A 15,340-nucleotide genomic window follows, 5' to 3' on the forward strand; every position below is an offset into this window, starting at 1 on the left:
GGGAAAGTTCTGGCATCACCGGGTTGACACAAATTTCCTACCACCCAGCGTTCCCCCGGGTCTCCCGATAAAAACGGTGCCTCACTCGTGTGGGAGGCCCAAGTACCCGCGACAGGCAAGGACCCAAACCATAGTGAGGCGACATGAAAATTGCTTATCTCCAAACGACCTCGTTTTGCAAAGGGGGGTCACTTGGATTTTTGGCCCGGTGCTCGGCGGCCACCTAGGGAAATCTACCAAACCCACACATTTCTGAAAACTAGACATCCGGGGGATTCCAGGGAGGTATGGCTTGCGTGGATCCCCCAATGTTTCCTTACCCAGAATGCCCTGCAAACCTCAAATGTAGCTGAAAAAATCACCTTTTTCACACATTTTTGTGTGGGAAAGTTGTGGCATCACCGGGCTGACACAAATTTCCTACCACCCAGCGTTCCCCCGGGTCTCCCGATAAAAACGGTGCCTCACTCGTGTGGGAGGCCCAAGTACCCGCGACAGGCAAGGGCCCAAAACGTAGTGAGGCGACATGAAAATTGCCTATCTCCAAACGACCTGGTTTTGCAAGGGGGGTCACTTGGGTTTTTGGCCCGGTGCTCGGCGGCCACCTAGGGAAACCTACCAAACCCACACATTTCTGAAAACTAGACACCCGGGGGATTCCAGGGAGGTATGGCTTGCGTGGATCCCCCAACGTTTCCTTACCCAGAATGCCCTGCAAACCTCAAATTTAGCTGAAAAAATCACCTTTTTCACACATTTTTGTGTGGGAAAGTTGTGTCATCACCGGGTTGACACAAATTTCCTACCACCCAGCGTTCCCCCGGGTCTCCCGATAAAAACGGTGCCTCACTTGTGTGGGAGGCCCAAGTACCCGCGACAGGCAAGGACCCAAACCATAGTGAGGCGACATGAAAATTGCTTATCTCCAAACGACCTGGTTTTGCAAGGGGGGTCACTTGGGTTTTTGGCCCGGTGCTCGGCGGCCACCTAGGGAAACCTACCAAACCCACACATTTCTGAAAACTAGACACCCGGGGGATTCCAGGGAGGTATGGCTTGCGTGGATCCCCCAATGTTTCCTTACCCAGAATGCCCTGCAAACCTCAAATTTAGCTGAAAAAATCACCTTTTTCACACATTTTTGTGTGGGAAAGTTGTGGCATCACCGGGCTGACACAAATTTCCTACCACCCAGCATTCCCGCGGGTCTCCCGATAAAAACAGTGCCTCACTCGTGTGGGAGGCCCAAGTACCCGCGACAGGCAAGGGCCCAAAACGTAGTGAGGCGACATGAAAATTGTCTATCTCCAAACTACCTGGTTTTGCAAGGGGGGGTCACTTGGGTTTTTGGCCCGGTGCTCGGCGGCCACCTAGGGAAACCTACCAAACCCACACATTTCTGAAAACTAGACACCCGGGGGATTCCAGGGAGGTATGGCTTGCGTGGATCCCCCAACGTTTCCTTACCCAGAATGCCCTGCAAACCTCAAATTTAGCTGAAAAAATCACCTTTTTCACACATTTTTGTGTGGGAAAGTTGTGGCATCACCGGGCTGACACAAATTTCCTACCACCCAGCGTTCCCCCGGGTCTCCCGATAAAAACGGTTCCTCACTCGTGTGGGAGGCCCAAGTACCCGCGACAGGCAAAGACCCAAAACATAGTTAGGCGACATGAAAATTGCCTATCTCCAAACGACCTGGTTTTGCAAGGGGGGTCACTTGGGTTTTTGGCCCGGTGCTCGGCGGCCACCTAGGGAAAACTACCAAACCCACACATTTCTGATAACTAGACACCCGGGGGATTCCAGGGATGTATGGCTTGCGTGGATCCCCCAACGTTTCCTTACCCAGAATGCCCTGCAAACCTCAAATTTAGCAGAAAAAATCACCTTTTTCACACATTTTTGTGTGGGAAAGTTGTGGCATCACCGGGCTGACACAAATTTCCTACCACCCAGCGTTCCCGCGGGTCTCCCGATAAAAACAGTGCCTCACTCGTGTGGGAGGCCCAAGTACCCGCGACAGGCAAGGGCCCAAAACGTAGTGAGGCGACATGAAAATTGTCTATCTCCAAACGACCTGGTTTTGCAAGGGGGGGTCACTTGGGTTTTTGGCCCGGTGCTCGGCGGCCACCTAGGGAACCCTACCAAACCCACACATTTCTGAAAACTAGACACCCGGGGGATTCCAGGGAGGTATGGCTTGCGTGGATCCCCCAACGTTTCCTTACCCAGAATGCCCTGCAAACCTCAAATTTTGCTGAAATAATCACCCTTTTCACACATTTTTGTGTGGGAAAGTTGTGGCATCACCGGGCTGACACAAATTTGCTACCACCCAGCGTTCCCCTGGGTCTCCCGATAAAAACGGTGCCTCACTCGTTTGGGAGGCCCAAGTACCCGCGACAGGCAAGGGCCCAAAATGTAGTGAGGCGACATGAAAATTGCCTATCTCCAAACGACCTGGTTTTGCAAGGGGGGTCACTTGGGTTTTTGGCCCGGTGCTCGGCGGCCACCTAGGGAAACCTACCAAACTCACACATTTCTGAAAACTAGACAGCCGGGGGATTCCAGGGAGGTATGGCTTGCGTGGATCCCCCAATGTTTCCTTACCCAGAATGCCCTGCAAACCTCAAATTTAGCTGAAAAAATCACCTTTTTCACACATTTTTGTGTGGGAAAGTTGTGGCATCACCGGGCTGACACAAATTTCCTACCACCCAGCGTTACCCCGGGTCTCCCGATAAAAATGGTGCCTCACTCGTGTGGGAGGCCCAAGTACCCGCGACAGGCAAGGGCCCAAAACGTAGAGAGGCGACATGAAAATTGCCTATCTCCAAACAACCTGGTTTTGCAAGGGGGGTCACTTGGGTTTTCTTGCCCGGTGCTCGGCGGCCACCTAGGGAAACCTACCAAACCCACACATTTCTGAAAACTAGACACCCGGGGGATTCCAGGGAGGTATGGCTTGCGTGGATCCCCCAACGTTTCCTTACCCAGAATGCCCTGCAAACCTCAAATTTAGCTGAAAAAATCACCTTTTTCACACATTTTTGTGTGGGAAAGTTCTGGCATCACCGGGTTGACACAAATTTCCTACCACCCAGCGTTCCCCCGGGTCTCCCGATAAAAACGGTGCCTCACTCGTGTGGGAGGCCCAAGTACCCGCGACAGGCAAAGACCCAAAACATAGTTAGGCGACATGAAAATTGCCTATCTCCAAACGACCTGGTTTTGCAAGGGGGGTCACTTGGGTTTTTGGCCCGGTGCTCGGCGGCCACCTAGGGAAACCTACCAAACCCACACATTTCTGAAAACTAGACACCCGGGGGATTCCAGGGAGGTATGGCTTGCGTGGATCCCCCAACGTTTCCTTACCCAGAATGCCCTGCAAACCTCAAATTTAGCTGAAAAAATCAAATTTTTCACACATTTTTGTATGGGAAAGTTGTGGCATCACCAGGCTGACACAAATTTCCTACCACCCAGCGTTCCCCCGGGTCTCCCGATAAAAACGGTGCCTCACTCGTGTGGGAGGCCCAAGTACCCGCGACAGGCAAGGGCCCAAAACGTAGTGAGGCGACATGAAAATTGCCTATCTCCAAACGACCTGGTTTTGCAAGGGGGGTCACTTGGGTTTTTGGCCCGGTGCTCGGCGGCCACCTAGGGAAACCTACCAAACCCACACATTTCTGAAAACTAGACCACCGGGGGATTCCAGGGAGGTATGGCTTGCGTGGATCCCCCAACGTTTCCTTACCCAGAATGCCCTGCAAACCTCAAATTTAGCTGAAAAAATCACATTTTTCACACATTTTTGTGTGGGAAAGTTCTGGCATCACCGGGTTGACACAAATTTCCTACCACCCAGCGTTCCCCCGGGTCTCCCGATAAAAACGGTGCCTCACTCGTGTGGGAGGCCCAAGTACCCGCGACAGGCAAGGACCCAAACCATAGTGAGGCGACATGAAAATTGCTTATCTCCAAACGACCTCGTTTTGCAAAGGGGGGTCACTTGGATTTTTGGCCCGGTGCTCGGCGGCCACCTAGGGAAATCTACCAAACCCACACATTTCTGAAAACTAGACATCCGGGGGATTCCAGGGAGGTATGGCTTGCGTGGATCCCCCAATGTTTCCTTACCCAGAATGCCCTGCAAACCTCAAATGTAGCTGAAAAAATCACCTTTTTCACACATTTTTGTGTGGGAAAGTTGTGGCATCACCGGGCTGACACAAATTTCCTACCACCCAGCGTTCCCCCGGGTCTCCCGATAAAAACGGTGCCTCACTCGTGTGGGAGGCCCAAGTACCCGCGACAGGCAAGGGCCCAAAACGTAGTGAGGCGACATGAAAATTGCCTATCTCCAAACGACCTGGTTTTGCAAGGGGGGTCACTTGGGTTTTTGGCCCGGTGCTCGGCGGCCACCTAGGGAAACCTACCAAACCCACACATTTCTGAAAACTAGACACCCGGGGGATTCCAGGGAGGTATGGCTTGCGTGGATCCCCCAACGTTTCCTTACCCAGAATGCCCTGCAAACCTCAAATTTAGCTGAAAAAATCACCTTTTTCACACATTTTTGTGTGGGAAAGTTGTGTCATCACCGGGTTGACACAAATTTCCTACCACCCAGCGTTCCCCCGGGTCTCCCGATAAAAACGGTGCCTCACTTGTGTGGGAGGCCCAAGTACCCGCGACAGGCAAGGACCCAAACCATAGTGAGGCGACATGAAAATTGCTTATCTCCAAACGACCTGGTTTTGCAAGGGGGGTCACTTGGGTTTTTGGCCCGGTGCTCGGCGGCCACCTAGGGAAACCTACCAAACCCACACATTTCTGAAAACTAGACACCCGGGGGATTCCAGGGAGGTATGGCTTGCGTGGATCCCCCAATGTTTCCTTACCCAGAATGCCCTGCAAACCTCAAATTTAGCTGAAAAAATCACCTTTTTCACACATTTTTGTGTGGGAAAGTTGTGGCATCACCGGGCTGACACAAATTTCCTACCACCCAGCATTCCCGCGGGTCTCCCGATAAAAACAGTGCCTCACTCGTGTGGGAGGCCCAAGTACCCGCGACAGGCAAGGGCCCAAAACGTAGTGAGGCGACATGAAAATTGTCTATCTCCAAACTACCTGGTTTTGCAAGGGGGGGTCACTTGGGTTTTTGGCCCGGTGCTCGGCGGCCACCTAGGGAAACCTACCAAACCCACACATTTCTGAAAACTAGACACCCAGGGGATTCCAGGGAGGTATGGCTTGCGTGGATCCCCCAACGTTTCCTTACCCAGAATGTCCTGCAAACCTCAAATTTTGCTGAAATAATCACCCTTTTCACACATTTTTGTGTGGGAAAGTTGTGGCATCACCGGGCTGACACAAATTTGCTACCACCCAGCGTTCCCCCGGGTCTCCCGATAAAAACTGTGCCTCACTCGTTTGGGAGGCCCAAGTACCCGCGACAGGCAAGGACCCAAAACATAGTGAGGCGACATGAAAATTGCCCATCTCCAAATGACCTGGTTTTGCAAGGGGGGGTCACTTGGGTTTTCTTGCCCGGTGCTCGGCGGCCACCTAGGGAAACCTACCAAACCCACACATTTCTGAAAACTAGACACCCGGGGGATTCCAGGGAGGTATGGCTTGCGTGGATCCCCCAACGTTTCCTTACCCAGAATGCCCTGCAAACCTCAAATTTAGCTGAAAAAATCACCTTTTTCACACATTTTTGTGTGGGAAAGTTGTGGCATCACCGGGCTGACACAAATTTCCTACCACCCAGCGTTCCCCCGGGTCTCCCGATAAAAACGGTTCCTCACTCGTGTGGGAGGCCCAAGTACCCGCGACAGGCAAAGACCCAAAACATAGTTAGGCGACATGAAAATTGCCTATCTCCAAACGACCTGGTTTTGCAAGGGGGGTCACTTGGGTTTTTGGCCCGGTGCTCGGCGGCCACCTAGGGAAAACTACCAAACCCACACATTTCTGATAACTAGACACCCGGGGGATTCCAGGGATGTATGGCTTGCGTGGATCCCCCAACGTTTCCTTACCCAGAATGCCCTGCAAACCTCAAATTTAGCAGAAAAAATCACCTTTTTCACACATTTTTGTGTGGGAAAGTTGTGGCATCACCGGGCTGACACAAATTTCCTACCACCCAGCGTTCCCGCGGGTCTCCCGATAAAAACAGTGCCTCACTCGTGTGGGAGGCCCAAGTACCCGCGACAGGCAAGGGCCCAAAACGTAGTGAGGCGACATGAAAATTGTCTATCTCCAAACGACCTGGTTTTGCAAGGGGGGGTCACTTGGGTTTTTGGCCCGGTGCTCGGCGGCCACCTAGGGAACCCTACCAAACCCACACATTTCTGAAAACTAGACACCCGGGGGATTCCAGGGAGGTATGGCTTGCGTGGATCCCCCAACGTTTCCTTACCCAGAATGCCCTGCAAACCTCAAATTTTGCTGAAATAATCACCCTTTTCACACATTTTTGTGTGGGAAAGTTGTGGCATCACCGGGCTGACACAAATTTGCTACCACCCAGCGTTCCCCTGGGTCTCCCGATAAAAACGGTGCCTCACTCGTTTGGGAGGCCCAAGTACCCGCGACAGGCAAGGACCCAAAACATAGTGAGGCGATATGAAAATTGCCCATCTCCAAATGACCTGGTTTTGCAAGGGGGGGTCACTTGGGTTTTCTTGCCCGGTGCTCGGCGGCCACCTAGGGAAACCTACCAAACCCACACATTTCTGAAAACTAGACACCCGGGGGATTCCAGGGAGGTATGGCTTGCGTGGATCCCCCAACGTTTCCTTACCCAGAATGCCCTGCAAACCTCAAATTTAGCTGAAAAAATCACCTTTTTCACACATTTTTGTGTGGGAAAGTTGTGGCATCACCGGGCTGACACAAATTTCCTACCACCCAGCGTTCCCCCGGGTCTCCCGATAATAATGGTTCCTCACTCGTGTGGGAGGCCCAAGTACCCGCGACAGGCAAAGACCCAAAACATAGTTAGGCGACATGAAAATTGCCTATCTCCAAACGACCTGGTTTTGCAAGGGGGGTCACTTGGGTTTTTGGCCCGGTGCTCGGCGGCCACCGAGTGAAACCTACCAAACCCACACATTTCTGAAAACTAGACACCCGGGGGATTCTAGGGAGGTATGGCTTGCGTGGATCCCCCAATGTTTCCTTACCCAGAATGCCCTGCAAACCTCACATTTAGCTGAAAAAATCAAATTTTTCACACATTTTTGTGTGGGAAAGTTGTGGCATCACCAGGCTGACACAAATTTCCTACCACCCAGCGTTCCCCCGGGTATCCCGATAAAAACGGTGCCTCACTCGTGTGGGAGGCCCAAGTACCCCCGACAGGCAAGGACCCAAAACATAGTGAGGCGACATGAAAATTGCTTATCTCCAAACGACCTGGTTTTCCAAGGGGGGTCACTTGGGTTTTTGGCCCGGTGCTCGGCGGCCACCTAGGGAAACCTACCAAACCCACACATTTCTGAAAACTAGACACCCGGGGGATTCCAGGGAGGTATGGCTTGCGTGGATCCCCCAACGTTTCCTTACCCAGAATGCCCTGCAAACCTCACATTTAGCTGAAAAAATCATATTTTTCACACATTTTTGTGTGGGAAAGTTGTGGCATCAATGGGCTGACACAAATTTCCTACCACCCAGCGTTCCCCCGGGTCTCCCGATAAAAACGGTGCCTCACTCGTGTGGGAGGCCCAAGTACCCGCGACAGGCAAGGGCCCAAAACGTAGTGAGGCGACATGAAAATTGCCTATCTCCAAACGACCTGGTTATGCAAGGGGGGGGTCACTTGGGTTTTTGGCCCGGTGCTCGGCGGCCACCTAGGGAAACCTACCAAACCCACACATTTCTGAAAACTAGACACCCGGGGGATTCCAGGGAGGTATGGCTTGCGTGGATCCCCCAAAGTTTCCTTACCCAGAATGCCCTGCAAACCTCACATTTAGCTGAAAAAAATCACCTTTTTTCACACATTTTTGTGTGGGAAAGTTGTGGCATTACTGGGCTGACACAAATTTCCTACCACCCAGCGTTCCCCCGGGTCTCCCGATAAAAACGGTGCCTCACTCGTGTGGGAGGCCCAAGTACCCGCGACAGGCAAGGACCCAAACCATAGTGAGGCGACATGAAAATTGCTTATCTCCAAACGACCTGGTTTTGCAAGGGGGGTCACTTGGGTTTTTGGCCCGGTGCTCGGCGGCCACCTAGGGAAACCTACCAAACCCAGACATTTCTGATAACTAGACACCCGGGGGATTCCAGGGAGGTATGGCTTGCGTGGATCCCCCAACGTTTCCTTACCCAGAATGCCCTGCAAACCTCAAATTTAGCTGAAAAAATCACCTTTTTCACACATTTTTGTGTGGGAAAGTTGTGGCATCACCGGGCTGACACAAATTTCCTACCACCCAGCGTTCCCCCGGGTCTCCCAATAAAAACGGTGCCTCACTCGTGTGGGAGGCCCAAGTACCCGCGACAGGCAAGGGCCCAAAATGTAGTGAGGCGACATGAAAATTGCCTATCTCCAAACGACCTGGTTTTGCAAGGGGGGTCACTTGGGTTTTTGGCCCGGTGCTCGGCGGCCACCTAGGGAAACCTACCAAACTCACACATTCCTGAATACTAGACACCCGGGGGATTCCAGGGAGGTATGGCTTGCGTGGATCCCCCAACGTTTCCTTACCCAGAATGCCCTGCAAACCTCACATTTAGCTGAAAAAATCATATTTTTCACACATTTTTGTGTGGGAAAGTTGTGGCATCACCGGGCTGACACAAATTTCCTACCGGCCAGCGTTCCCCCGGGTCTCCCAATAAAAACGGTGCCTCACTCGTGTGGGAGGCCCAAGTACCCGCGACAGGCAAGGGCCCAAAACTTAGTGAGGCGACATGAAAATTGCCTATCTTCAAACGACATCGTTTTGCAAGGGGGGTCACTTGGGTTTTTGGCCTGGTGCTCGGCGGCCACCTAGGGAAACCTACCAAACCCACACATTTCTGAAAACTAGACAGCCGGGGGATTCCAGGGAGGTATGGCTTGCGTGGATCCCCCAATGTTTCCTTACCCAGAATGCCCTGCAAACCTCAAATTTAGCTGAAAAAATCACCTTTTTCACACATTTTTGTGTGGGAAAGTTGTGGCATCACCGGGCTGACACAAATTTCCTACCACCCAGCGTTACCCCGGGTCTCCCGATAAAAATGGTGCCTCACTCGTGTGGGAGGCCCAAGTACCCGCGACAGGCAAGGGCCCAAAACGTAGAGAGGCGACATGAAAATTGCCTATCTCCAAACAACCTGGTTTTGCAAGGGGGGTCACTTGGGTTTTTGGCCCGGTGCTCGGCGGCCACCTAGGGAAACCTACCAAACCCACACATTTCTGAAAACTAGACACCCGGGGGATTCCAGGGAGGTATGGCTTGCGTGGATCCCCCAACGTTTCCTTACCCAGAATGCCCTGCAAACCTCAAATTTAGCTGAAAAAATCACATTTTTCACACATTTTTGTGTGGGAAAGTTCTGGCATCACCGGGTTGACACAAATTTCCTACCACCCAGCGTTCCCCCGGGTCTCCCGATAAAAACGGTGCCTCACTCGTGTGGGAGGCCCAAGTACCCGCGACAGGCAAGGACCCAAACCATAGTGAGGCGACATGAAAATTGCTTATCTCCAAACGACCTCGTTTTGCAAAGGGGGGTCACTTGGATTTTTGGCCCGGTGCTCGGCGGCCACCTAGGGAAACCTACCAAACCCACACATTTCTGAAAACTAGACATCCGGGGGATTCCAGGGAGGTATGGCTTGCGTGGATCCCCCAATGTTTCCTTACCCAGAATGCCCTGCAAACCTCAAATGTAGCTGAAAAAATCACCTTTTTCACACATTTTTGTGTGGGAAAGTTGTGGCATCACCGGGCTGACACAAATTTCCTACCACCCAGCGTTCCCCCGGGTCTCCCGATAAAAACGGTGCCTCACTCGTGTGGGAGGCCCAAGTACCCGCGACAGGCAAGGGCCCAAAACGTAGTGAGGCGACATGAAAATTGCCTATCTCCAAACGACCTGGTTTTGCAAGGGGGGTCACTTGGGTTTTTGGCCCGGTGCTCGGCGGCCACCTAGGGAAACCTACCAAACCCACACATTTCTGAAAACTAGACACCCGGGGGATTCCAGGGAGGTATGGCTTGCGTGGATCCCCCAACGTTTCCTTACCCAGAATGCCCTGCAAACCTCAAATTTAGCTGAAAAAATCACCTTTTTCACACATTTTTGTGTGGGAAAGTTGTGGCATCACCGGGTTGACACAAATTTCCTACCACCCAGCGTTCCCCCGGGTCTCCCGATAAAAACGGTGCCTCACTTGTGTGGGAGGCCCAAGTACCCGCGACAGGCAAGGACCCAAACCATAGTGAGGCGACATGAAAATTGCTTATCTCCAAACGACCTGGTTTTGCAAGGGGGGTCACTTGGGTTTTTGGCCCGGTGCTCGGCGGCCACCCAGGGAAACCTACCAAACCCACACATTTCTGAAAACTAGACACCCGGGGGATTCCAGGGAGGTATGGCTTGCGTGGATCCCCCAATGTTTCCTTACCCAGAATGCCCTGCAAACCTCAAATTTAGCTGAAAAAATCACCTTTTTCACACATTTTTGTGTGGGAAGGTTGTGGCATCACAGGGCTGACACAAATTTCCTACCACCCAGCGTTCCCCCGGGTCTCCCGATAAAAACGGTGCCTCACTCGTGTGGGAGGCCCAAGTACCCGCGTCAGGCAAGGACCCAAACCATAGTGAGGCGACATGAAAATTGCTTATCTCCAAACGACCTGGTTTTGCAAGGGGGGTCACTTGGGTTTTTGGCCCGGTGCTCGGCGGCCACCTAGGGAAACCTACCAAACCCACACATTTCTGAAAACTAGACACCCGGGGGATTCCAGGGAGGTATGGCTTGCGTGGATCCCCCAACGTTTCCTTACCCAGAATGCCCTGCAAACCTCAAATTTAGCTGAAAAAAATCACCTTTTTCACACATTTTTGTGTGGGAAAGTTGTGGCATCACCGGGCTGACAAAAATTTCCTACCACCCAGCGTTCCCCCGTGTCTCCCGATAAAAACGGTGCCTCACTCGTGTGGGAGGCCCAAGTACCCGCGACAGGCAAGGACCCAAAACATAGTGAGGCGACATGAAAATTGCTTATCTCCAAACGACCTGGTTTTGCAAGGGGGGTCACTTGGGTTTTTGGCCCGGTGCTCGGCGGCCACCTAGGGAAAACTACCAAACCCACACATTTCTGATAACTAGACACCCGGGGGATTCCAGGGATGTATGGCTTGCGTGGATCCCCCAACGTTTCCTTACCCAGAATGCCCTGCAAACCTCAAATTTAGCTGAAAAAATCACCTTTTTCACACATTTTTGTGTGGGAAAGTTGTGGCATCACCGGGCTGACACAAATTTGCTACCACCCAGCGTTCCCCCGGGTCTCCCGATAAAAACGGTGCCTCACTCGTTTGGGAGGCCCAAGTACCCGCGACAGGCAAGGACCCAAAACATAGTGAGGCGACATGAAAATTGCCCATCTCCAAATGACCTGGTTTTGCAAGGGGGGGTCACTTGGGTTTTCTTGCCCGGTGCTCGGCGGCCACCTAGGGAAACCTACCAAACCCACACATTTCTGAAAACTAGACACCCGGGGGATTCCAGGGAGGTATGGCTTGCGTGGATCCCCCAACGTTTCCTTACCCAGAATGCCCTGCAAACCTCAAATTTAGCTGAAAAAATCTCCTTTTTCACACATTTTTGTGTGGGAAAGTTGTGGCATCACCGGGCTGATACAAATTTCCTACCACCCAGCGTTCCCCCGGGTCTCCCGATAAAAACGGTGCCTCACTCGTGTGGGAGGCCTGTTAGACCTGGCACCTTGGCGTGAGTCTCCCTCCCTCTTTTTGTCACTGTGCCTCATGTGTTTTTATGGTGTTGGCCGCTCAGCGCGCTGTGCCACTGCCAACCAGTGTCGCGGTGCGAGTGCTCCCTATATAAATTGTATATGTTGGTTGGATTCCATGATTGGATTGTTTGGTTTACTATCAGACCCCAGTAAAATGCGCCAGGGGCGCCAGGGCATGTAAATACGAACACCGCTGGTGGGCTTGCAGCACGGGTTGTGCCACCCACAGAAGCGGCCGGTAAAATACGTCTAAGGTCTGCCATCGCAGAACCTGCGTGCAGTCTGGTACTGACACGCCGACCGACAAGTGCCCACACTTGCCAGTCCCTAAAACCTTCCCTTAGCTGCATGTTAGTCACCCCTCTGGTAGGCCCACGGGCAGGGTGCGTTGTAAGCCTAAGGTAGGACAAGCCCGGATGCGTGGCATGTCCTAGTAGTGAATTACCGCCATCTTGTTGTTCACTACTGCAAGGCTACCCTGTTCTCATAGGCCAGTATGGGCGGCCTGGATTATTACACCCTATGATCCTAACCGACCCAGGGAACATGGTAGAAGATCGAGTTTAGTATGCCTGAACTCGGAATAATAAGGTACATCTTTTCGCAAGGTTTATTTTAATATTCCGGGTTTGCAAATGCCGCTTTTAGAAAGTCGGCCTTTGCTTGCCTAAACATTTCAGCCGCCTCTGCGTGATGTGTATCTGATGTCTGGCTGGTGTGAGTGACAGGGCTGGGGGAACCCAGATGGGCAGGGCTAGGTAGCCTGGTATGAATAGGACGATCGACAGGTAGATGGGTGGGAGGAGTGCTCCTAGGTTCTGAATAGGACAGTGCTCCGCTACCTCGATGCCGGCTCCACCCCCTGTGGAGCGTCTAATGACTCTGCCCTGCACTCTGAAAGAAGAAGCCTGCATCACGTAAACAAAGTGCTCAGAAACCGGACTGAACTAGGCAAGGGCCCCCCTGGCCTGGGAGAACAAAAGATTTGTGGTATAAATGGAGGAGCCCTGCTCCTAAGAAACTAGATCCGCTTTTGACCAAGAAGAATCTCTGCCTGAGGAGGAGGCACCGGGAAAGCTGTAGGAGGAAGACTGTCCCTATCCTGGGGGATTGGCCTGCAGTGGTGACCTCGCTGCCAAAGGAGAGAAGAGAAACTGTTGCTGAAGACTTTTACTTTACTTTTACTTTCAAGACTTGTGCTTTTCCAAACCGATCTCCAAGGGCTTGGAACTGAGCTTGCCCCCTGAACTGAGCCCCAGGACCATTGGGCTCTACCTGATCTTCACTCGCCTGCTGCTGGACTGTGGTGTCCTTTCCCTCGCCGGAGCTGTGACCCTCGTGCCCCAGTCCCTCCTTGAGCCGTGACCAGGACTGCTTAGCCGCCCCCGCCTTGGGAAGAGCCTCGCTCGATCGGAGCCGCTCCCCCTACGCTGTGCTGGGCTGCCCCGTCACCTCGCTCGTTGGAGGCTCGCTGTGCACCTTCACCCTCCTGCCGGAATCGGCGTTTGTGAGCATCTCCAAGCCTCGGACGGCCCGGACGTATCTGCGTGCCCGGCTGCCCCGCTTTGTTCACCCGCCACCCGCAACACCCCGCTCTTGTCGTGAGCCTGAAGATCAGACCCCCATCGTGAAGTGTGGGAGCCTCGGACGCCGCCTCGCCCTTCTGTCGAAGGGCCGCTGAAATCCCGCACCCGCCTTTGCGTCAAGAAACAAGGTACTGTACTCACGAACTCGACCGCGAGCTCGCATCGGATCCAGGGTCCGCAACGTTCTTATTTCCCTGTCATCTGCTGTGGGCTTCCTGGGCGCTGCCTCCGCACAAAGGGCGCTGAGGCCTACAGTTACCTTGTGCCCGCCTAAAGAACTTTCCGTAAAACAAAGAGAACTTTACCGTATTTCCAAGAATTGTGGCCCCATCAGTTCAACGTTACTGGGCCTTGTATTTGAATCTGCTGAATCTACATAAAAGCTTATTTTTATATACTTCCTGATTGGTGTCCGTTTGTGGTGCATGCCAGGGGTTTACTGTATGTGTAATTGCATTTGCTTAACCGTGTACGCCTGAGACTTAGCCTAGACTGCTCGTGCCACGCACCTAGAGGGTGAGCAGGGGTTATTCTGGGGAGTCATCCTTCGCCCTGACAAGAAGTAAGGGGTCCCTGCTTGTTGTGGGTTCACACCTGCGTCAACCAGAGCCCCCTCATTTCTAACATTGGTGGCAGCGGTGGGATTTACGGATTTGCATTTGTGGTTTGCGTATAGTGAATCACTGATCACCACGTAGTGAGAGAAGACCAGTAACACAGCCACAAGACTAGAATTTGTTTTTGTTTTGCCAAGAATCTCCGTTGTTAGAACCATGCCTGGTTCACTTCCCGCCGGAAGGGCAGCTTCTATAATCTCTGGATTTGAGGACATAGATTGGGAAGAAAGCGCACTTCGGAATTATAGCAATGAAGAATTGAAAGGTTTTTGCTCCAAGTTCAGAATTGCCCAAACTGGATTGAAAAAGAAGGAACAATTCGTGAAGGCGCTGAGGGCCTGGTATGAGTCAAAGGCACCAGAGAATCAGGTGGAAGTGGTTCCACCAGAAAGTGTCCATGAGTTTGGCAGATGCCTGTCGCCAGAAGAGTTGGCAGACAGGGCCGCAACCCGGGCACACGAGGTGGAGATGGCAAAACTTCATGGGCAGATGGATATGGAAAAACAAAGACTAGCCATGGAAGAAAAGAAACTACAATTAGAGCATGACATGAAGCTGAGGGAGCTGGAGCTGAAAGCAAAAAGTTTGGAGCTTAATCCCTCTGGTGGCAGCACACCGCCAGTACCGGCGGAACCAAGAGTTTATATTCCCAAGGATGTAGTGAAGGAGTTCTTCAGGAATGACGACATCGGGCAGTGGTTCAGAGCCTACGAGGTAGCCATGTCTTCCCACCGGGTCCCTGAGAAAGATTGGGGAGCGGGGTTGTGGGGAAGGTTCCTGAGTGAAGGGCGGAACACACTGTTAGATTTACCTGTTGATGTTCGTAATTCTTATGCCCATATGAAGGAAGCATTGATGGCTAGGTATGGGTTGACCCCTGAGTTATATAGACAGAGGTTCAGGGGTTGCACTAAGATTCCCAATAGTACGTATGTGGAGTATGTGACTTTCTTTTGCAGAGCGCTGGATGGTTGGGTGAAGGGTAGTAAGGTGAACGATTATCAAGGGCTTCTTGATCTAATGGCATGGGAGCACTTGTCCAGTAATTGTTTTCCTGAGCTACGCCAGCACCTGATAGATAGTAAGCTGACTAACCCGAGGAAGCTTGCTGAGGAGGCGGACCGCTGGGTCAGT

This window comes from Triturus cristatus, chromosome 1_1 (genome assembly GCF_964204655.1).
Source record: "Triturus cristatus chromosome 1_1, aTriCri1.1, whole genome shotgun sequence".
NCBI classification, from domain to species: domain Eukaryota; kingdom Metazoa; phylum Chordata; class Amphibia; order Caudata; family Salamandridae; genus Triturus; species Triturus cristatus.